Source organism: Bombus huntii, unplaced genomic scaffold (genome assembly GCF_024542735.1).
Source record: "Bombus huntii isolate Logan2020A unplaced genomic scaffold, iyBomHunt1.1 ctg00000058.1, whole genome shotgun sequence".
NCBI lineage: Eukaryota > Metazoa > Arthropoda > Insecta > Hymenoptera > Apidae > Bombus > Bombus huntii.
Genome location: NW_026099319.1, coordinates 678859 through 704494, shown reverse-complemented (window position 1 = coordinate 704494; position 25636 = coordinate 678859). Strand labels below are relative to the sequence as shown.

At 25.3% G+C, this 25636-nt stretch overlaps 1 protein-coding gene and 1 long non-coding RNA gene across 2 annotated transcripts in view; one reads left to right on the top strand and one right to left on the bottom strand.

The window, feature by feature from the left end:
* Positions 1-3513, top strand: part of LOC126875819 (uncharacterized) — a 122002-nt gene extending 118489 nt beyond the window's left edge. The window contains exon 2 of the long non-coding RNA XR_007693688.1: positions 3465-3513. This is a non-coding gene — a long non-coding RNA (uncharacterized LOC126875819). The remainder of the gene's footprint in view (positions 1-3464) is intronic.
* LOC126875780 (katanin p60 ATPase-containing subunit A-like 2) overlaps positions 1-25636 on the bottom strand; it is a 292008-nt gene that overhangs the window by 201157 nt on the left and 65215 nt on the right. The window lies entirely within an intron of this gene.

The window sequence follows — 25636 nt, the reverse complement described above, 5'->3', positions numbered from 1 at the left end:
TTATATCTAGTTTTTTTTAAATGAATTTAATTAATATATAAAAAATATAAAAAATTTATTTTATAATTTTTTTTATTTTTATATAAAAAATTTATGGGATAATCTATAAATTTAAATATATAATTGAATTATTATTATTATTTAAGAATTTATATTATAATTATATTGATTTAGTAATAATTTTTATTAATAAATACTTAATAATTTAATGATTTTATTTTAAAAATTTAAGAAATTTATATAAAATTGAATAATATATATTTATTAAAAAAAAATAATTTATAAATTATTTAAATTAAGTATAATGATTATATTAGTAATATTTTATGTTTAAAATTTTTATTTTTTAATAAATTTTGAAATATATATATATATATAAGGAATTAGGCAAATTAAATATATTCACCTGTTTATCAAAAACATGGCTTATTGATTTTAATTTTAAGTGTATCTGCCCAATGATTTAATTATTTAATGGCTGCAGTATAATTGACTGTACAAAGGTAGCATAATCAATTGTTTTTTAATTAAAAACTAGAATGAAAGAATTAATGAGATATATACTGTCTCATATATATATATATATATATATATATATATATATATATATATATATATATATATATATATAATTAATTTAAATTTTTAGTAAAAATGCTAAAATATATTTATGGGACGATAAGACCCTATAGAATTTTATATTTATATATATTAGATTTTAAATTTTTTAAATATAAATATTTAATTGGGAGGATTAGTAAATTTATAAAACTTTATTTTAAATATAAACTTTAATTAAAGAATAATTAATGATCTTGTATTATAAATTGAAAGAATAAATTACCTTAGGGATAACAGCGTAATATCTTTTTAAAGATCATATTAATAAAGATGATTGCGACCTCGATGTTGAATTAAGATAAATTTTAAATGCAGAAGTTTAATAATTAAGTTTGTTCGACTTTTAAAATCTTACATGATTTGAGTTCAAATCGACGTGAGTCAGATTGGTTTCTATCTATAAAAATAAATAAATTATTTGTACGAAGGGACTATAATTTTTAATTAAATTATATTATTAATTTTAATTAATAATTTTGATTATATTAGCAAATTAGTGCATTAAATTTAGAATTTAAATAAATTATAACAAAATTATAATATATAATAATTTTTTTTTTAAATTTTTTATTAATAATATTTATAATTTTGATTAGAGTGGCTTTTTTAACTTTATTTGAGCGTAAAATATTAGGTTATATTCAATTACGAAATGTCCAAATAAATTAATAATTAAAGGTTTATTTCAACCTTTTAGAGATGCTTTAAAATTGATATCAAAGGAATTTTTTTTTTAATTTTAATAATTTATATTTATATAGTCCAATAATTATATTTTTTTTATCATTAATATTATGATTTATTTATCCTTGAATATATTCTTTTTTTTTATTGATTATAGAATTACTTTTTTAATATTAATTTTGAGATTAATGGTTTATCCAATTATAATAATTGGTTGAGTGTCTTTATGTAATTATTCAATTTTAGGTTCATTACGTTCAGTTTCTCAAATAATTTCATTTGAAATTTTATTATTTTTGGTTTTTTTTTACTAATAATTTTAATTGAGAATTACTCTTTATTTATATTTATAAAATTTCAATATAATATATATATTTTTTTATATATCCTTTATATATTATTTTTATAATTAGAGCATTAATTGATTTAAATCGAGTTTCATTTGATTAGACTGAAATTGAATCAGAATTAATTTCTCGAGTTAATGTTGAATATTATAGAAGATTATTTGTATTAATTTTTTTATCTGAATATTTAAATGTTATATTTATAAGATTATTATTAACAATAATGTTTTTTGGATTAAATTGATGATCATTTAGTTTTATTTTAGTTTATTTATTTCATTTAATTTTATTAATTATAATTCGTGGTGTATTACCTCGTATTCGATATGATAAATTAATAATATGTTGGGTTGAATTATTAGTGTTAATTTTAATATATTTAATATTAATTTATTTAATAAAAGAATTTATTGTTTCGATAGTATTTTAATTTGTATTTTAAAAAATATTTAATTTTTAATAAAATTTTTTTATAATAAATTATTATTAATTTTAAATTAATTTCATTAATTTAAAAATTATAAAAATTTATATGTATATATATATATATAGATTAAGTTTTTAATTATTATATTTAAATATATAAAAGTTTGTTTATATAAATTTAATTAATTAAAAAATTAATTTTATTTTAAAAATTATATTTAAATATGTGTGTGTGTGTGTATTTTATATATATATTTAAATATGTGTGTATATTAATAAATTTGTATCTATTTATATAAATATATTAATATTATTAGTAAGTTTGTGTTTATATATATATATAAATATAAATAAGTAAATTTGTGTGTGTATTTAAATATATTAAATATATATACATAAATTTATGTGTATTTAAATTTTATAATATTTATATATATGTATTTATAGATATTATATATATATAAATTAAATTTTTTATTTTTTATTTATAGGTTTTATTAAATAAATTATAAATTTATTAGATAAATCTAAAATTTAAAAAAAAATGTAAATATAATTAATTTTGGTTTAAATTAAATATATTATTTATGTTTAATAATTATAATAATTTAATTATATAATTAAATTTTAATTTATAATTAGATAATTGTTTATTTAAAGTTAATAGAAAACTTTATTTCTATAATATGATTTCAAGTCATATACCTATTCAAGTTTATTAACTAATTATTTTTTTTTAATAATATATCTCAAAAAATGATAAAATTAAATATATAAAATATACTGATGTAAATAATATATTTAAATTTGTATATGGATATTCAATTATTTGTTTTCCTAATCAAGTAAGTATAATAAAAATGTTAATAAATCATCAATAAAAAATTTTATTTATAAAATAAAATGTATTATTTTTTAAATTATTTAAATTAATTAATGGAATTAAATATAAAATAAAAATTGATATAAAAAGTATAATTACTCCTCCTAATTTATTTGGAATTGTTCGTAGAATTGAATATGCAAATAGAGAATATCATTCAGGTTTAATATGAATTGGTGTAATTATTGGATTTGCTATTTTAAAATTATCTGGATCACCTAAGATGTAAGGTATTTGTAAGTTAATTAATGTAAATAAAATGAAGTTAAATAAAATATGTAAATAAATAATGAAAAAATAAAACGATGCACCGTTTATATTAATTAATCGAATTAATCATCCTGAGTTTATATCTTTTATAATATTTGAAATTCTATAAAATGCAATAATAATATTTGGACAATAATGTATTGATAAAAATAATCCTGAGATAATTTGAATTATTAAAAATATTCCAAGTATTGATCCAAAATTTCATAAGTAATTAATATTAATTGGAGTAGGTAAATTAATAAATGATATTGGTAAATTTATTATATGAATTTTATAAATTGATGAAATTACTTTTTTCATTTTTTTGCTCGTAAGTTTTTGTTTTTAATATAACAAATTTTTGTTATAATAAATAATATAGTAATTAAGAAAATAATAAATATTAAAAGAATATAATAGTTGGGATTTAAATATAATGTTTTAATATTATAAATTTTATTATTTTTGTAATAATTAAAATTTAATATTTTAATATTTATATCATAATGATTAATTAAGAATAAAAAAGTTAATATTAAAATTAAATTTGTAAAAAATAAATTTAAATAATTGGTTTTTGTAAATGGTTTATTAATTAAACTAATAAAATAAGAAAATAAAATTAAAATTCCTCTAATAAAAATAATTAATAAGATATATAAGTTTAATGAAATTATTTGTTTATATGTTAATGATATTTATTTTTATAAAAATAATATAAAAAATTGAATATAATATTTGTTTTAAAGGTGATATAAAGGTATTTAAATAGAAATAATTTAAAATTAAAATTAAATTAATATTTAAATTTATAAATAAAAGGAATAATAGAATTATAAAAGTTTTCATTAATTATAAATTAATATATTAAAATTATCTATAGTTATATTAATATTTTTAAATTTGCAATTTACAAAATTAATGTTTTTATTAAACTATATATCTAATATATAAATTTAACAAAAAATAGTTTAAATAAAAACAATAATTTTGGGAATTATAGATATTGTTATAAAATTTTTTTGAAATTTATTGTATTAAGAAATTTAATTTTTTTAAGTTGGTTAATATTAAATTTATTTTAGAATTTATTATTTTGAATTTTGTTTTAATAATTTTAGTTATTTTATTAAATAATAATATTTATTTTTTTAATTTTTTAATTGGGTTGGAATATTTAATTTCAATTATTTTATTTTATATAATTTTAATTGATTTTAATAGATGAATTTATTTAATTTATTCTGTATGTGAAGGAGTTATAGGTCTATCATTATTAGTTAGAATAAATTATGAATTTGGTCATCAAAAAATTAATATTATAAATTTAATTTAAAAATGAATGAGGTTACAATTGTAATTGTTATTATTATCTTATTTAAGTTTATAAATTTTTATATTTTAAGAAATTTAATATTTTTATTGAGATTAAATATTTTAATAAATATAAATTGATTAAAATGAGTTAATTTAGTTGGAGGTTTAGGAAATAATTATTATTCTAATTATTTAATTTTATTTAATATTAATATTTATAATTAAAATTAATATTTATAATAATAAATAATTATATAATAAATTTAATATATTTAAGAGATCATATTATAATTAGAGTTATATTAATTAATTTATAAATAATATTAATTTTAAGAAAATTTATTCTTAATTTATTTTTTTATCATTTAAATATTAATTTAATTTATATTTATAAATATTTTGTATTTAAAATAATTTTATTAGGATTAATATTTTCAATATTAATATTAAATATTAATTTTTTTAAAAAAAGTAAGATATTTATTAAAAGATTTTTTATAATAGAATTTTTTTATAAGTTTATAATAAATCAATTAATAAATAAAATAATTTATTATGAATTTTATATTGAGAAAGGTTTATTAGAAAAATTTATAGGAAAAATTATAAGATATATTTTTAATATTATAAGATATATTATTAATATTAATGATATTAATTTAATTTAAATTATATTCATATATTAAATAAAAAGAAAAAAATTTGTTTATTTGTAGTATATAAGTAGCTTATATTAGAGCATTAGATTGAAAATATTAGGGAAATTTTTTTAAATTTTTAAATAATATTTATTATATATATATATATATATATATGAATTTAAATTTTAAATATTATTATTAATAATAAATTCTAAGAAATAATGATATTTTAAATCAATTATTAAAGTTAGAAGCATTATTGAATTATTTCTATTTACAATTAATTTTTTATTTATTAATAATTTTATATTGAAAGTATAATGTTTTATTTAAACTATATAAATTAAATTAAATTTTAAATTTTGTATAATTTTTAAAATAATTTTTTTTATATAATATTTATATATATATATATTAATAAATTGGAATATTAAATTCAATTATTTTATTAACAATAAAATGCCTCTAATTTGGCTTCAATTTAAAATTTATTTTATTTAATATATAAATTTAAATTTATATAAGAAGTAAAATTTACTTTTAATTTCGACTTAAAGATTGATTTATTTTTTAAATCCTTATATATATATATATTAAAATATTTAATTAGAATAATCTAAAATATTCAATTTAAATAATTACATGATCATTCTATTAATAAAGAAAAAATTAATATTAAAAATAAAAAAATTATTAAAATAAATAAATATAAAAAATTTAATGTTTTGATATATGAAATTAAAGGAATTAGTACAATAATTTCTACATCAAAAATTAAAAATGTTAATGAAATTAAATAAAATGGTAATGAAAATGGAATATTTATTTTTGTGATTGGATTAAATCCACATTCATAAGGTAAGTTTTCTTCTATGTTAAATTTTTTATATATTGATAAAAATTTATTTAATAAAAAAATAATTATTAAAATTATAAAAATTAATAAATAATAAATTATATTAATTAAATATATTAATTTAATATTAAATTTTTTAATTGGAAATTAAATGTAATTTAATTATACTATATATTTAAAATTTAATTTAATTTATAATGATATAATAAAATATGTAAATGAATAATCAAATTACATCAACAAAATGTCAATATCAAATAGCAAATTCAAAATTAATATGATGAATTGTTGAAAAATGATTTTTTATTATTCGAATTAAAGAATATAATAAAAATAATGTTCCAATTAAGACATGAATACCATGAAAACCAGTGGATAAAAAAAAAAAAAATAGATCCAAAAATTCTATCATTAATACAGAAGAATGAATTATAATATTCAAAAATTTGTATAAAATTAAAATAAAATCCTAAAAAAATTGTTGATATTAATATTGATATTCTTGATTTAAATTTGTTATTTAATATATTATAATGTCTTAATGTTACTGAAAATCCTGATATAATTAAAATAATTGAGTTTAATAAAGGGATTTCAAATGGATTAAAAAATTTAATTATTTTAGGTGGTCATATTAAATTAATTTCAATTGAAGGAGAAATTGAATTATGGAAGAATGTTCAAAAAGATGAAATAAAAAAAAAATAGTTCAGAAATAATAAATATAATTATTCTAAATTTTATTATTGATAAAATATAAAAAGAATGTATTCCTTGAAATGTTCTTTCTCGAATAATATCTCGGAATCATATTATTGTTGATAAAATTAAAATTAATAAATTTAAGATTATAATTAATAAATTATTTAAAGAAATTCATAAAATTGTTCTTAATAATATATTTATAGTATTAAAAGAGACAATAATTGGTCATGGTCTAATAGTAACAATATGAAAAGGAAAGTTTTTTTTTCATTAATTTGATTCAGAAAAATATAATGTTAATAAAATTGAGAATACATAAGCTTGAATTAAAGCTATTGAAATTTCTAGAATTAATAATATATTTTGAATTATTAAAGTTAATGGTGATAAAATAATGAAGTTTATTATAAAATTTCTTAGTAAAATAAGAATAAGATGTCCTGAAATTAAATTTGCTGAAAGACGAATTGATAATGTTCAAGGGCGAATAAAAAGTCTAATAAGTTCAATAATTACTATAAAATTTATTAAAAATTTTGGAGAATTTAATGGTACTAAATGTCTTAAAGTTTTTATAGGAAAATTAATAATTGAGTAAATTAAAAATCTTAATCATAAAGATAATGCTATTGATAGATTAAATATTAAATGTCTTGTTGATGTAAAGATATAAGGAATTAATCTAAATAAATTTAATATTATAATATGAATTATAATTCTTAAGAATGAAAAAATATTTATTGAATATTTATTAGTTATCATTATTTTAAATTCATTAAATAAATATTCAATAAATAATTTAAAAATTATTAAAATTCGTGAAGGAATTAATCAATATGAATTTGGAAATAAAATAATTGGTAAAATTATAAAAATTCAATTTAATCGAATATAATTATTAATTGAAGGATCAAACATTTCAAATAAATTGTTTATCATAATCATTTTCATTTTTTAATTAAATTATTTTTATTATTATTATTATTTATATTATAAATATTTTTTATGATAATATATAATAAAAATGAATTTCTTAAAATTATAATAGTAAATAAACATATTAAACATATTATAAAGATAACTAATCAATTAATAGGTATTATTTGTGGTATTCATTAGAAGTAAATTTTAATTACTATAATTGATTTAAAAGATCAATTCTTTATTTCAGACATATAATGATAGAAAAATAATAATAAAATATTAATTTTAGAATGATAATCTAAAGTTATTTAAATTAACTAATTTTTCAAATTTTATTTTTAATTCAATTTATAAATAATTCATAAGAAGTTCTTTCTAATATAATAGGTATAAATCTATGATTTATTCCACAAATTTCAGAGCATTGTCCAAAATAAACTCCTGGACGGATACAAAATAAATTTAATTGATTAATTCGACCAGGAATAGCATCTACTTTAATTCCTAATGATGGAATAGTTCATGAATGAATAACATCTAATGAAGAAATAATTATTCGTATAGAAATTTTAAATGGAATAATTAATCGATTATCAGTTTCTAATAATCGAAATTGATTTATTAGTTCATAATTTAATATATATGAATCAAATTCATAATTATTAAATTCTGGATATTCATAAGATCAATATCATTGATGGCCAATAGCTTTAATAGAAAAATGAGGATTTACAATTTCATCGATATAATATAAAATTTTTAAAGATGGAAAACAAATAATTATTAAAATAATTATAGGAGATAAAGTTCAAATAATTTCAATTGTATGATTTTTTAAAAGAGTTAGATTTAAATAATTATTATATATAAAATCTATAATAAAAAATGTTGTTAAAGAAATAATAATAATTATTATTATTATAGTTAAATTATGAAAGGAAATTAAATTATCAGAATAAAAAGAATTTGAATCTTGAAATGTAAATATATTTCATGTAGAAATTTTTAATAATTAAAATTTATTTGAATTTGAAATTCATTATATAATTTTATTAAATTAATTTATTAATAAAAGATAAAAATCTTTATAATTGAATTTTAAATTCAAAGCACTATTCTGCCATATTAATAATTATATATATATATTATTTATTAATAAATTTTTAAATTTTAATTATTAAAAATATTTTTAATTTTATTATTTATAATTAAAGGAATTTCAATTAGTGAATGATCTAAGGGAGGATAATTGTTTAATCATTCTAAAGAAGATTGATGAAATTTAAATATAACTAATCGTTTTGAAATTAATCTTTCAAAAATAATAAAAATGAAAAATAATATTCTATTTATTGAAATTATTGCTCCAATTGATGAAATTAAATTTCAACAATAATAAGAATCAGGATAATCTGAATATCGTCGTGGTATAGATATTAAGCCTAAAAAATGTTGAGGGAAAAAAGTTATATTTACACCAATAAATATTATAATAAATTGAATTTTTAATCATTTTTGATTTAATATTAGACCTGTAATTATTGGGTATCAATGAATAAATCTAGTAATAATAACAAAAACTGCTCCTATTGATAGTACATAATGAAAATGTCCTACTACATAATAAGTATCATGTAAAATAATATCAATTGATGAATTAGATAATATTACTCCTGTTAATCCTCCAATTGTAAATATTAAAATAAAACCAATAGATCAAATGATTGTAATATTAAAATTTATTTTTGAACCATGATAAGTTGCTAATCATCTAAATACTTTAATTCCTGTAGGAACAGCAATAATTATTGTTGCTGATGTAAAATAAGCTCGAGTATCAACATCTAATCCAACGGTAAATATATGATGAGCTCATACAATAAATCCTAGGAATCCAATTCCTAATATAGCATAAATTATTCGTATTCCAGGATGACTAAGTTCTATTCGAATTAATAATCTTATTGAAGATCCAATTTTTCCTGATCATATTGCAAAAATAAAATATATTATTCCAATGTTTTTATGATTAGTTGATATTAATCATTTTTTTTATTAAGATTTATAAATATAAAATTTATATAATTAATTTTGAAGATTAATAGTTTATTTAACATGAAATCTTAAATATTAATTTAATATAAATTAATTAATTAAATGTTTAATTACAATTATAATAATTTTAATTTAATTAAATTAAATAAAATTTTAAAAATTAATTTAAAAATTTTTAAATAATAAAGTATTATGTCTGAAAAAGAAATAAACTGTAAATTTATTTAGAAAAATTAAAAATTTTTTAATACTATTTTAAAATTTATTTTATAATATTTAATATAGTTTAAGAAAAATATTAAATTGCAAATTTAAAGATTAAATTAATAATATTTGTATTAAATTAAATAAAATAAATATAAAAGAAAAAATAAAATTGTAATTAGAATGTAGATTTTTATATGAAAAATTTCAAAATGTATAATTATTTTACTAAATTTAAATTTTAATAAAATATATTTTAGTAAAATGAAATAATTTCATATTATAATTATTCTTGTTAATAATAACAAAATTATTAAATTGTTTCTTAAATTTAAATTTAAATTATAAATAAATTCTCATTTGAATATAAATGAAAAAAATAATGGTAAAGAGGAATATATAAATAATAAAATATGAATATATTGAAAAATTTCTAAAATTTAAATTATTTACATTATAAAAATTAAAAAAATATATTAAAGTTGAAAATATACATAAATAAATTAGAATTAATAATATGAATAAGTTTTTATTAGTATAAAGAATAAAATAAAAAAATAATGAATTAAAAATTGATGAACATCCAAATAATTTTTTTATAGAGAAGTTGTATATTTGTATATAAAGCAATGAATGTATTATTAATAAATAAAGTAAGAATTAGATATGGTGTAATGAAAGTTATTGAAGAAAAAAAATAAATTGGAATAAATTTTATAAATGTTGAAATAATTAAAATTTGATTTCATGAAGATATATTATAAATATAAATTATTCAAAAACAAAACGGAAATAAACCAATTTTTAAAAATATAGATAAATTTATTAGAAAATTAATTATATAATTTTTAAAAATAAAAATTTGTGTATAATTTAAAGAAATAATAATAATAATTAATAATCTTGGAATTGATGATATTATAAAATATATGATTCTAACAATTTTATTATTTGATTTAATATTAATTATTCTAATTAAAATAATTGTTGAAAATTCTATTGATAATCATTTAATGTAAATTCTTGATGAATTTAATATAATAAAAAATAAAATAATTACTGATAAATAAGAGAATATATATATTTTATTATAAAAAATAATTTTTTTTTTTTTTTTTTTTTTTTTTTTTTTTTTTTCTTTTTTTTTTTTTTTTTTTGAAAAAATTAAATATTGTATATAAAAATAAAATTTATATAGAAAAATTTCTATTAGTTTTTAACTTATTATATAAATAGTAATAGTATAATTTAATTATATACATAAATATTTTATCAAAATATATCTTTTATCAGACATATTACTTATATTTTTATATTTTATATAAAACTTTTTGAATTTATCGATAGGGTATGAACCTATAAGCTTAATTTAGCTTATTATATAGTTTATAAATTTAATTTTTAAAATATAATTAAATTTATTAAATTGTAATTTAATAATAATTTTAGAATTATATAGTTAATTTATAGGAATAAAAATTATTCAATTATTTATAAAAAGTTAGATATATTTTAAAAATTACTATTAAATGCAATTTAATTATTATATTTTTTTATTAACTAATACCCAAATTGTTAATAATTAATTGATATATATATATATATATATATATATATATATATAAATAAGTAACAGCGGTCAGTTTGTGAAAAGTGCTCGTTAACAAATCTTAAATTACAACGAAACGAAATTGTTCAACACCTTAAAATTGAAAATTACCGAACTAAGTAGGAAAAAGGCCACAATGTTTGTAGAACCTCGATAAGTGTTCGCCGAGACAGTTTCGACATCTGGACTACGTCGGACACAGTTTACGACGGATATCCGTCACATAAAAGGGGTAGAAAATAACGTAGCCGATACTCTATCTCGCATCGAAGCGATCGGAAAACCAATAGATCACCATACGCTAGCTGCAGCGCAAGAAAAGGATAGCGAGCTACGCAAAATTATCAATGCTGGCTCGAGCGCGTTGCAGCTGAGAAAAGTACGATTTCCCGATCACAACGTCGAGTTATACTGCGATATTAAAACCGAGACCGTGCGACCGTACGTACCGGAACCGTTACGCCGCACCGTATTCCAAGCGCTACATGGACTTTCCCACCCGGGGATGCGAGCTACGCGAAAATTGGTAGCGACGCGCTTCGTCTGGCCGTCGGTAAATAAAGATTGCCGAACGTGGACACGACAATGCATACCGTGTCAGCGCAACAAAGTCACCAGACACGTATCCTCGCCCGTCGGAACGTTCGGAACGCTAGCGGTTGCTCGGCGTCAAACATTTGCGTACAACGGCCTACCATCCAGCGTCTAACGGGATGGTAGAACGCCTACACAGACAATTAAAGGCGGCGATCAAATGCCACGACACGAGCAACTGGGTCGGAATTCTCCCGATCGTCTTATTAGGTATAAGAACCGCGATAAAGGAGGACCTAAACGCAACGGCGGCCGAAATGATTTACGGCACCGGCATACGTCTGCCGGCGGAATTCTTTTTGCCAACTAGTCAACGGGCCAACTTGGAATACGCGAACCGGCTGAGAGAACGCATGGAGAGGGTCAGACCACACCCGATTACTCGCCACGGCGAAAAGAAAATTTTCGTCTTCAAGGAATTAGAGACGTCGCCATACGTATTCGTGCGCCACGACGCGATTGGAGGACCATTACTACAGCCACCGTACGATGCACCGTATAAAGTCATACAGAGAGGTGATAAGACATATACGGTAAAAATAAATAATCGCGACGTAACGGTTTCCATAGATCGCTTGAAGCCTGCGTTTGTCATTCCCGAAGACCTCGAACAAAGGTCCGCCGAGACTCGCAACGTGCTAATTCCGGTAGACCAAACGAATGTCCGCGACGAAAGCAGGGCGAACGCCAATAACCAAACGACAAACGGAGAAAATACCCGGAATAGATACGTTACGCGGTCTGGGCGAAGAGTCCGATTTCCCGATCGGTTTCAGGCAGGTTTCGGATAAGTGTTAAGAACCGGCCAACGCGCACACTACTTCGTAATATCCATATATTCTTTTATTTACGTAGCGTTATCACTGGTAAGGGGGTACTGTGGCGACAAGGACTATGGAACTTTCCAACGGCTCCGCGATACAAAGCGCTACGCTACGCCGTCGAAACGCGACACGACGCACTCAATCTGTCATCGATATCTTCACGCTCCTTCAGCCGAATTTCTCTTCAGCCGAAGGGCATACAGGCGCCAGCCACGATGGCACTTATAACGAACGCACGTCAGTGGGGATGATGATATCGATGGGCAATGGAAAAAGAATCAGTTCGGTCGAAAAAATAAGCACATTCGACCACGAGCCGTGAGACGCGAAAGACGAAAAGAAACGGGTACGCTTTTATCGAGAAATCAACCGAACGACGCTATTGTTTATCGACGTTAAGAATCAGCCGATGTTATTTGCATTATTGGTTAAATATCACCTAGTGTACTTCAGTACCTATTACACCATTCCACCTCATATTCAAGAGATAAAAACAAAACACCATTAAAAGCTGTAACAGTTATACTTTCAGACCAGAAGAATAAGATGAGAGTATAAGTAAATGAAAAGATATGGAACATTTAAGGACACTAGATATAGCATTGCAAAGAAAGGACAAGATCATACATGATCTATCACAAACGCTATCATACTTTGAGAAAAATATATTTTTTATCTTTCTTAAAATCCTTTTTAAGAAGGAAAAATGATTTGAAACAAGAACAAAAGAAACTTTCAATCATTTTTCTTGCCTTAAATCGCAGTGTAAAAATAAAGATGAAAAAAATGTTATAGCGGATTGTAAAGACAATACAATGAACGAGCATACCTTGTTGTCGCGAATTGAAACGTTGCTCGTCACCGTGCGTGTCTGATTTGACGTGTAAGACATTTCCTTGCGGAAGTTGACCCTCTAGTTGTTGGCGCGAGGTTCGCCGCTAACGGTTGCTGCGATGCTGATGATGATGTGATCATGTGTATCACTGTATGATTTACTGCTGTATCTCTGTTCACTTGATCGTCCAATGCTCGTGATCCGGCTCGAAGGACCAAATGTTACGACCGTTCGCGTAGAGACGCGATCGCGAGGGAAACGTGTGAGCGGGAGACGTAAATTTTTGCTACGATTATGATAATCGACGCCGCGAATTAGTCGTTCCCCTGTTTCGTTTAGAATAACAGAGATAGTTCAAATGATTTTAACTTTGAATTAACACAGTTAATATAAACGTGTATATTTAACGATATTTAAAGTTATAATGAATACGTCACAAATGATTTAACGATGATACAATTAGTTTGTTACAGTAATTTGACCCGATTTTATGATATTTCTCGATGTATTCGTTAGACTAAGCGACTTTGATTTTATTCGTCTGAACCTTTCGATGCATCCCGTTTGAATTCTCATTTGCCACTGACTGCCCTTCCATTTGGTCCTTTGTCTTCTCTGGAAGACGACCCCCACTACGCTCGGATCACGCCACCGTTCGCGCCTATGATCACGTATACCAGCTTCTTTCTTTATGCGGATAAAATAACGCACCGAAGGCGAATAGATGTTTCTGGAACTCGCTGCTTGACGACAACTATGCGTTTATCGCTACTTTGTGTATATCTCGACGGTCATGTAAGACGATCTGTTTGCGACGGTTAGGAACACGGCCTACAGTAAGCCTTGGGGCGTAATAAACGGAGAGAATAAAATTTTAATTAAAATTAAATTTTTTATAAATAAAATATATATAATAATATTGTTAATAAGTTTTAAATTAGAATAAAAAATTGATAAAAATAGGATAAAAGATATATAAATATTAATATAAATTTTATTAAAAAATTTTAGTTTTTATTAAAAAATTAGTAAATAAAAATATTTTATTTACAATAAAAAGATTAATTATTAATTAAAATTTTAATAAAAAATATATATATGTGTGTGTGTGTGTGTGTGTGTGTGTGTGTGTGTGTGTGTGTGTGTGTGTGTGTGTGTGTGTGTGTGTGTGTGTGTGTGTGTGTGTGTGTGTGTACGATTACCATAGAACCGGACAAGTAACCGTGGTAATTAGATACTCGAGAAACTAATGACAATGATCCTAGGTTCAATAACGAACCCGCGGACAACGGGACGGTAGCCGTACGCACTCGCAAAGATCTAAGTCGGATTCTGTGTTAATAGTCGCTGGCGTTAATCTCTTTTTTTGTCGATGAGACCGCAAGAGAGAATGACTTTCCGACCCGGTGATACCCCAGAGGAAAACTATGACGGGGTGTGTCTAAGGACACGAGATCATCGGATTCGTCGGGGACATCCTACGTTCGGAAAGTAAGAGAAATTGAAGTTGCTGCTAATTGGCCAATCTCCATATCGGTAGTTAGAAAAGGATGCTAGCTGCCCTTGAGGGAGGGTTGCTAGTGGGAGACGTCGTTCGTGGAAAAATAGGTCTCTCCTGTCTTCCCGTAACTGGGACAAAGACTGTGTATCTGTTGAAGGATTTTAGGTAACTAGATATTAGTGTTTATGACGGTCCTCGGGCTAGCCGATCACGTACTGTGGAGACGCGTCGACATTTGGTAAACATCCTGCCCGGAGAATAGGATCTGCGTGTGGCGAGCTACGGGACAGAAACCGTTGGAATGTTTACTGCCACGTGCCGCTACAAATCTTTCTTTTAAGGAGAGCTATAGGAATACTCAATGCCTTTGTTAGATGGAGAGTTCGTCCCGTTGACCGCGGGCACGTTCGGCGACTAATTGTCGCCTTGAGCCCAAGCTCATTGTCACAAGTCTCAAACAAATACAATTGGTTAGAATGACGGCAAATCGTTTAGTTACAACTGTAGATTTTAATTACAACGTTTTTATGGATTTTCCCGAGGTTTCAGAGGGAAGGCACCGGTGTCCTCTTATCTCCGACATATAGATTATTTATATATATATATGAGTGTATATGTGTGTATAAAATATTTTAAAGAATTAATTATTAATTAAAATTTTAATAAAAAAATAATTTAATATAAATTAATAATATTTTAATAAATATTTTAATATATATATATATATATATATATATATATTAATTTTTGAAAATTATTGTATTAAGAAATTTAATTTTTTAAGTTGGTTAATATTAAATTTATTTTAGAATTTATTATTTTGAATTTTGTTTTAATAATTTTAGTTATTTTATTAAATAATAATATTTATTTTTTTAATTTTTTAATTGGGTTGGAATATTTAATTTCAATTATTTTATTTTATATAATTTTAATTGATTTTAATAGATGAATTTATTTAATTTATTCTGTATGTGAAGGAGTTATAGGTCTATCATTATTAGTTAGAATAAATTATGAATTTGGTCATCAAAAAATTAATATTATAAATTTAATTTAAAAATGAATGAGGTTACAATTGTAATTGTTATTATTATCTTATTTAAGTTTATAAATTTTTATATTTTAAGAAATTTAATATTTTTATTGAGATTAAATATTTTAATAAATATAAATTGATTAAAATGAGTTAATTTAGTTGGAGGTTTAGGAAATAATTATTATTCTAATTATTTAATTTTATTTAATATTAATATTTATAATTAAAATTAATATTTATAATAATAAATAATTATATAATAAATTTAATATATTTAAGAGAAGATCATATTATAATTAGAGTTATATTAATTAATTTATAAATAATATTAATTTTAAGAAAATTTATTCTTAATTTATTTTTTTATCATTTAAATATTAATTTAATTTATATTTATAAATATTTTGTATTTAAAATAATTTTATTAGGATTAATATTTTCAATATTAATATTAAATATTAATTTTTTTAAAAAAAGTAAGATATTTATTAAAAGATTTTTTATAATAGAATTTTTTTATAAGTTTATAATAAATCAATTAATAAATAAAATAATTTATTATGAATTTTATTTTGAGAAAGGTTTATTAGAAAAATTTATAGGAAAAATTATAAGATATATTTTTAATATTATAAGATATATTATTAATATTAATGATATTAATTTAATTTAAATTATATTCATATATTAAATAAAAAGAAAAAAAATTTGTTTATTTGTAGTATATAAGTAGCTTATATTAGAGCATTAGATTGAAAATATTAGGGAAATTTTTTTAAATTTTTAAATAATATTTATTATATATATATATATATATATATGAATTTAAATTTTAAATATTATTATTAATAATAAATTCTAAGAAATAATGATATTTTAAATCAATTATTAAAGTTAGAAGCATTATTGAATTATTTCTATTTACAATTAATTTTTTATTTATTAATAATTTTATATTGAAAGTATAATGTTTTATTTAAACTATATAAATTAAATTAAATTTTAAATTTTGTATAATTTTTAAAATAATTTTTTTTATATAATATTTATATATATATATTAATAAATTGGAATATTAAATTCAATTATTTTATTAACAATAAAATGCCTCTAATTTGGCTTCAATTTAAAATTTATTTTATTTAATATATAAATTTAAATTTATATAAGAAGTAAAATTTACTTTTAATTTCGACTTAAAGATTGATTTATTTTTTAAATCCTTATATATATATATATATATTAAAATATTTAATTAGAATAATCTAAAATATTCAATTTAAATAATTACATGATCATTCTATTAATAAAGAAAAAATTAATATTAAAAATAAAAAAATTATTAAAATAAATAAATATAAAAAATTTAATGTTTTGATATATGAAATTAAAGGAATTAGTAAAATAATTTCTACATCAAAAATTAAAAATGTTAATGAAATTAAATAAAATGGTAATGAAAATGGAATATTTATTTTTGTGATTGGATTAAATCCACATTCATAAGGTAAGTTTTCTTCTATGTTAAATTTTTTATATATTGATAAAAATTTATTTAATAAAAAAATAATTATTAAAATTATAAAAATTAATAAATAATAAATTATATTAATTAAATATATTAATTTAATATTAAATTTTTTAATTGGAAATTAAATGTAATTTAATTATACTATATATTTAAAATTTAATTTAATTTATAATGATATAATAAAATATGTAAATGAATAATCAAATTACATCAACAAAATGTCAAAACAAGAGAACTTTTATCGAGACGGAACCTACCAGAAAAATGGGAAGAAGTTGTACAACGAGAGGGGGATTACATTTTTTCATGAAACTGAAAGGTATGTAAACGATCTTAACATATATAACCTCTCGAAAAACGGCACGAACTTATGGGATGACCTAATAATTAAACAACTATAAATATATCAAAAGATTATAATAAAAGAATGTAATAGAATATCTAATGTCCGTACTTGTAAATACAACGAAAAACGTAACGTGTAGATTGCAGATGTTTATGAATGTAAAATTTGCGAAAAGCATATGAAAGTTATACACATAAAATATACAAATATTGATATATGCACGAAAACTATGCGTATATGCACAAAGATATGTACAATTTATGAGTAATATGTCTAATATTGATTTATTAACGTCATGTGAATTGATACAAAAGGATATTTAAGAATTTCGTTTTAAATAAAAATCTATTTATGACGACGCTCCAAAATTCGCATTACGATAAATTACGATAAATTATAAATTGCTTTTCCGTATCTGCAGCACTCGAATTGTACAAGTAATGTGTGCGTTTGAGGGCCCGACCTTTTGGTCGACCGCGCCATACCTGCAGTAAAAACGCATACTGGCTTCGCATTTAGATGTTCACGTTCGACTTGGGAATGGCGCGCATAGATGGTCGGCGCGCGACTTGCCCTCTCCTTGCGGATCATTGGACAAGTTAAACCTACCCTTTCGGGCGACAGCTCGCTTAGCTGGCGCCACGCGATACCTGCCACCATATAGCTCGGTCCCAGCAGGTTGGCTCTCCAGCCGATTATTCCTGCTCGGCAACCATTTTGTATGCTTACCGCTTGCACCGACGGTCACAGGTTTCCTCTCCAGCTCGCACGCTTCGTGCTTTTTTCTGCGCCCCGGTTCTTCGTTACTGTTGTTTTCTTGGTTCTATCTTGTTTATTGTTCTATCTTCGATCCAGTGTTCTGTTTGTTGTATCCGTTTATTTCTTCGTTGCGATTCTTTGTTTGGTTGTTGTTGTTGTCTCTATAAACTTGAAATATAAATGCAATTTCCTTTTAAATACAGTAACGAGGTTTATTCAATTTCGATAACATTGTATTAGTAAGATATCGAAGCTAGCAACTTTTCGTTGAAGTTTATTTTATATTTCTTAAATTATTCGGGTAAAGATAACTCCACACTGACGGCCTATTGTCCACAGACAGATGTCGTAGTAATCGGCGGACAATATCTGTCAGTGAAACTTAAGGCGCGTACGGGCAGACTACAGGCGTCTGTAGACATTGCCTGCCGACAACACATGCCAAAACATGTATATAAACTGCCTGCAAGCAACGTCGCTTGTCCACTAGAAGTTTGCCGGGTATCACTGCGTATCGATGAGTCGAAGATGCCTTGGAGATGCAACACACGGATCGTTTAAATCTACCTGTAATCAAATCAAGCTAGCCTAAAAAAAGACAAATTCAACATTAAATTGTATCGGACATTTTGCTACAATTTGCTCAACTGATAGAAATCATGCTCAGGAACAAATATATGTCTTTGCTAACTTTCTAAATATATGTAGACGACGTTTTAAATTGCTAGTAGTTGAAACAAACAATATGATATATTTTTGAGTGATCTATAAGGATTTACAGGCCCACTGGGAAATCTTATTAGTGTTCTCTTGCACTATGTATTAAAGCGCATCAACACCGATAGAAGCACTGTACACGCGATATCGTCGCAGTGTCTCCTGAAAATCGGCGATAAGTCGCTCGAAACTTTACTGGAAACATTTCTCCATGTTCTACTGACAATCACATAGCATGTGTCATTGCTGGAATTTGATAAATTTGGTTGAGAACACGAAAGAATTTTCCGTTTACAGTAAAGCAAGGGACTATCGAGTTGGAACAGTTCGTGTTTGAAAATAGCGTTCTATGCTAAAATAGCGGTGGAAATTATACTACATGTAAAAGTGAGTCATAAAAACAAATACAATTTTCTTATTTTCTATCTTTTTTACTTTTATCGCAAGTTTGATTTCTATACATATAACTGTTTTCAATTTAAAGAGGAACTCATTTTCTTGAGGGCTTTTCATACAAATTTGAAAAATAACTGTTGTTTTTGATCCCTTATCTCTATCTTTATCCTTCTATTTTTGTGAGACTGTATCGGTTATTTATTCTTAATATTTACAATCCGAAGTCTAATTTATGTGCCGTATTAATTTTCTGTGAATAATTTAGAGATACGTAAAATCTTGCTATATATATATATATATACTGTTTGGTACCTATTAGAAGTGCGTTCGATCTAATGTGGAAAATTCTTAATTTTAATAAAATAGTTTCAAATTGCTAAGGCTGGGGCAAACTAAGAAGTTTCTGGAATATACAGGGTAGTAAGTCGCTTCGCAGATATGTGTACATCGGGACAATATGTTACATATGTAATTCCTTACACAGTTTCATATTATCTTGTAAAATAATCATTCTTCTTTTAATATCAGTTGGTTTTTGTATTTTTATTTCATTTATCTCATAGGTTATAATTCCTTTAGGAAATTTTTGCAAAAATTTTCGCTGGAAATTTTCAGAAAACCTTATTCCTGAACAAAATTTGTTTTGTACTACGAACTGTCGCATTTAAATAAGAAAAATTCTATTTATTTAATTTTGTTATTAAGCTTATTCATATCCAACTTCAAATTATCTGTAGCTTGTTTATAATTAATTAAGTTTGAAATGTTTGTTTGTTAGTTATTACAAAAGGGTCATAGCTAAGTTTTTGAGTTGTGCTCAGGTTATTATAACTTCAGTTATTATGCTCTGAGCGTCATGTTGTTTCTTAATAAAATTCTTTAGTCTCAATAAACAATTTTCTCTGTTCGTAAAGATGGTGGTTGTTTATTTTAAGAATTTTGTTCTTAATTCCAAATATTGCGGACATTCTTTTATTATGCATTAGTTGGTATCCAATCTTCTTGGATAGGACGTATTGCATATTCCATTTTTATTTGTTTTATATTTTATCCTGTTTCCTAGACTCACTGCACAATCACGTTTGTCTCTCTGCTAATCTAACTTGTACTATTATTCTTTTAGTTATTAACAATAATTTCATATCTAAGCAACTCACTTCAATTATGTTTTCTGAGTCGTTAGTATATTTATATACTTCACCGTTGATAATCCTGTAGATTATTCTATTCTCTCCGTTTATTACGCCCCAAGGCTTACTATAGGCCGTGTTCCTAACCGTCGCAAACAGATCGTCTTACATGACCGTCGAGATATACACAAAGTAGCGATAAACGCATAGTTGTCGTCAAGCAGCGAGTTCCAGAAACATCTATTCGCCTTCGGTGCGTTATTTTATCCGCATAAAGAAGCTGGTATACGTGATCATAGGCGCGAACGGTGGCGTGATCCGAGCGTAGTGGGGGTCGTCTTCCAGAGAAGACAACGAAAAGGATCGATGAGTAATCGGTCCCTTCTGAAGAGTCAAACGTTATAAATTGCTTAGTCTAACGATTTCATTGAGAGATATCGCAAAGTCGGGTCGAATTCCTATAACATATCAACTGTATTTATCGCTAAATAATTTGTGACGTTTTTATTATTACATTCATTATTTTTAAATATACAAGCTATATTAACCTGTTAATGCAGTGTTAAATTCATTGAACCACCCCTATTATCGTAACAGAAATCAGGGGATCGGTCAGTTCGTGGCGTCGGTTATCTAATTGCAACGGGAATTTACTACTCCCGTTGACGTGCTTTCTCGCGATCGCGTCTCTCCGCGAATGCTCGAATAAACACGGATTGTTTTTTAACTAAACATATTCATACCCTGTTTTCTCAAAATCGAAAGCTTAAAACATCCGTTCTTACTGATGTTATTTCAATTATATTTATATCGCGTTATTTCAATTATCTAATATATTTTTTACTTTTTTCATGTAAAATCATCATTTTACCAATTGTACCATAATTATTAGGAAGCTCTGTTAGAATTTAATCTTGGAATTAAGATTAATAATCTGTGGAAGACACAATGTTTGTGTTGAAACAATATAATGTGATATTTATTAAACAATTATTACAGGAATTATAAGTGTGTGAGTTCTGGAATGTAGTCAGTTGGCTAGTTATTCACAGACTGACTGGCTTAGTGACCCATGGCCCTTGAAAAGGTTTTGAACCCCACTCTCTATGCAGTAATGAGTGTGAGCTGTGTGGGTGTCTGTGTGGCGTCACATGTGCCACAGAACCTTCTAGTAGCTTCTCGACGTGCCCATCGGGAATGTTCCATCCATATTCCTACGCTTCTTCCGCCGAATTCTCGAAAGAGCATGCACGTGCTAGCCGCCGTGGTACATCTCACGAACGGACGCTAATGAGGATATCGCTGAACAACGAAGGAAAGAATCCGTTCGATCAATCACCTCATCTGTATGCGATTAATATCGTTGTATTCCAACAAACTCTGAACAATAACTTAAACACGAAACTGTAATTTGTGTCTTTGTAATTTGCAACGTTGTTAAAATTTTGTATCTCCCTTTGCAAATGCAAATAATTTAAATGAAAAAATACATGGTTTTTAAATCGTTTCTCTTATATTCGTAATAATAATTTCGTTCTACAGTGAATGCATCTATTATTCAACGACGTGATTTTCGGTTGTTTATTGGAAAGTTACAATGCTGCTGATCTATAGAATTAGTACTGACTGTTATAGTAATATGCACAGCGAGTCATTTGTAATAAATTGTAATTACTTGTAATGTATATCGATTGTAATTACTTGTAAACCACTCAATTCATAAATGCATACATATGTGGCGGCACTCGACAGCACAAATACGACAACTCGACACTAACTAATACCAGACAACGGTAGCGCAGTGGTTAGCGCCTCGAGTTACGAACGTTCGGGATCTGGGTTCTTAAATCCCGGCGACCGTAGTCCGATTTTTCTTCCACGATTCTTAAATGAAAAGAAAATACAGCAGTACCCTAGCAGCGACATCTACAGCCAGCAGCTACAATTATCATTTGTGTCTTTGTTCTCTCCTAAAGGCCGTCCAAGGCACTTGAGAATGCAAAGAAGAAGTGCTGCAAGAACATAACAAATATATTTACAAACCAAAACCAATTCATTACAACGCTCATCCTTCAATTACATCCTCCATCGCGAAAATCCTCCGCTTCCTTTCTGTCAATCCATCTTGCCCATATGTGGTTCCATAGCTGCTGAATCGTATATAGACAAACAACAACTTGAGTAAGCAAGGGGGATGGATGTAGAGCCGACAAATAAAGGAAAAGGAGAGAGAAGTGTTTCGTCCTTGAGTTTATCATATTGTGGTGGCCGGGGTATTCAACGCTATGTCCTCGATTCGCTCTAAGTACTCAGGTTCTAGACACCCTTGGAGGGCGGTGGATTTTTCTTCATCGCCCGCGATGCTCGCCGCCGCGAGCTATCTCTCTAGTAAGGAGAACCATAGCACTATCTTCTAGGGCATCGTCAAAGGCACGCGGACTACTTCACTGGTCGTAACTGTTTTATTCTTGTTTGACATATCGTTAGCGCGCCCGGAATCACGATCATTGAAATCTCATTAGCTCGATCACGTCGGGGTCACTTACACCTCACATATTTCAAATAAAATCTGCATAATTCTGAAGGAAACACAACTACATTTGGGTTATCTTGTTTTCACAGAAACCTGAGAATTGCTCAGAGTATTTTAATAAAATATTCAACTACTTTAAAACGCAAAAAATAGTTTATTGTATGGAATATATAGAGTGGTTCACGCAATTGTTTCGGCATAATTGGAAAATTCGAAATGTGTAGCTTTAAAAATATTGCAGAGGAAAAATCGGATTCGTCGAGGACAACCTTCGTTCAGAAAGTAAGGGAATTGGTCAATTTGTATGTCGGTGGTTAGAAAAGGATGCTAACCGCTCTCGAGAGAAAGTCTCTAGTGGGAGACGTCGTTCGTTAAAAAATAGGCGTTTCGACCGTTCGCGGAGAGACGCGATCGCGAGATAGCACGTCAACGAGAGTTGTAAGTTCCCGTTACGATTAAATAATCGACGCCACGAACTGATCGATCCCCTTATTTCGATTATGATAATAAGGGTAGTTCAATGAATTTCCACAGAATTAACACAAATAAATTAATGTTTATTTCAACAACTTATTAACTAGAAAGATATAAATGGAACAAAGAAAATGTAACTGCGTTTTGGTTGATAAGTAATGCGCGACATACCACATGTGTTGACGGTTCGACTTCTCGAAAAGTTCTGAACGCCTTTCGATTTTTTTCGTTTTTTCTGGAAGGCGACCCCCACTACGTTCGGATCACGCCACATTCTTTTACGCGAGGTAAAATACGGGCCACGAGTCGACGTTTCTGGAAGTCGCCCTGCTTAATGAACCATGCGCTTGCCACTACAATGTTTGTTTGCCGGGCAGACACGACGATCCGTCTGCGACATTATAGTGCCGCGATCGACAGTTAAGAATATGACCTATGGTAAGCCGCATGGCGTAACAATAGGTTTCCCCTATCTTCCCGTAGTTGGGACAAAGACTGTTTGTCTGTTTGAAGGACTTTAGTTTCCTAAGAGTTCTGCCGAATATCAATGGTCCGCCTGGCTTGGCGCGCAGGCTCTATTACAATGTTTGGGAACCCATCGTGACATATGGTGCGCCTGTGTGAGCTGATGCAATGAACTATGAGAAGAACAGGAAGATTATAAAACGGACCCAACGTACTGCCCTGTGCATTACATTTACAGCCTACCGCACTGTATCTCATGCGGTGCTTTGTGTATTGACCGGCAACTTACCGATCAACATTAAAGCTAGGATGTTGAAAGAATCATACGAGAGAATGAAGATTTATAAGAGCTTAGCTGTTGAAGGTGAAGTGATCGATAGATACATCATGTTAAAAGAAGAACTGGATGACATAAGGAAGAAAGCAATAATGGAGTGACAAGCGGAATAGGGCATTTACAAAGAGGACAACTTTACTAGGAAGTTGATAGGTAATGCGTCTATATTCGCCAAGAAAAGGAGAGACATCGATTACTTTACGATGCAAATGTTAATGGGGCATGGTATCTTCAACAGCTACAGAAAGAGGATCGGTAAGGGGGTCGACACTAAGTGTAGAGATTGTGGTGACCCGAACGACGATGCAGAACACGTCCTGTTCGTGTGTCCTAAATGGACCTAATGAACATAACGATCGAACTCGAGAATTTCCTGGATCTCCGGATAAGTGTGGTCAACTTGGTGGACACCGTGGTTACCAAGGACGAATACTGGACAAAGCTCAAAGCGTTCTGCAAATCGATAATAAATTACAGAAGAGAAATGGAAATGGCTATGGGGTCAGCGAACAGGAGGAGCGGTACCAGTATGCAACGTTAAATATTCGGAGACGCGGTTAATGACAACCCTGATGAATGCTGATCGGCTATGCCGGGGTTGTCCGTGTCTAATCAAATAAAGGATCGAGGG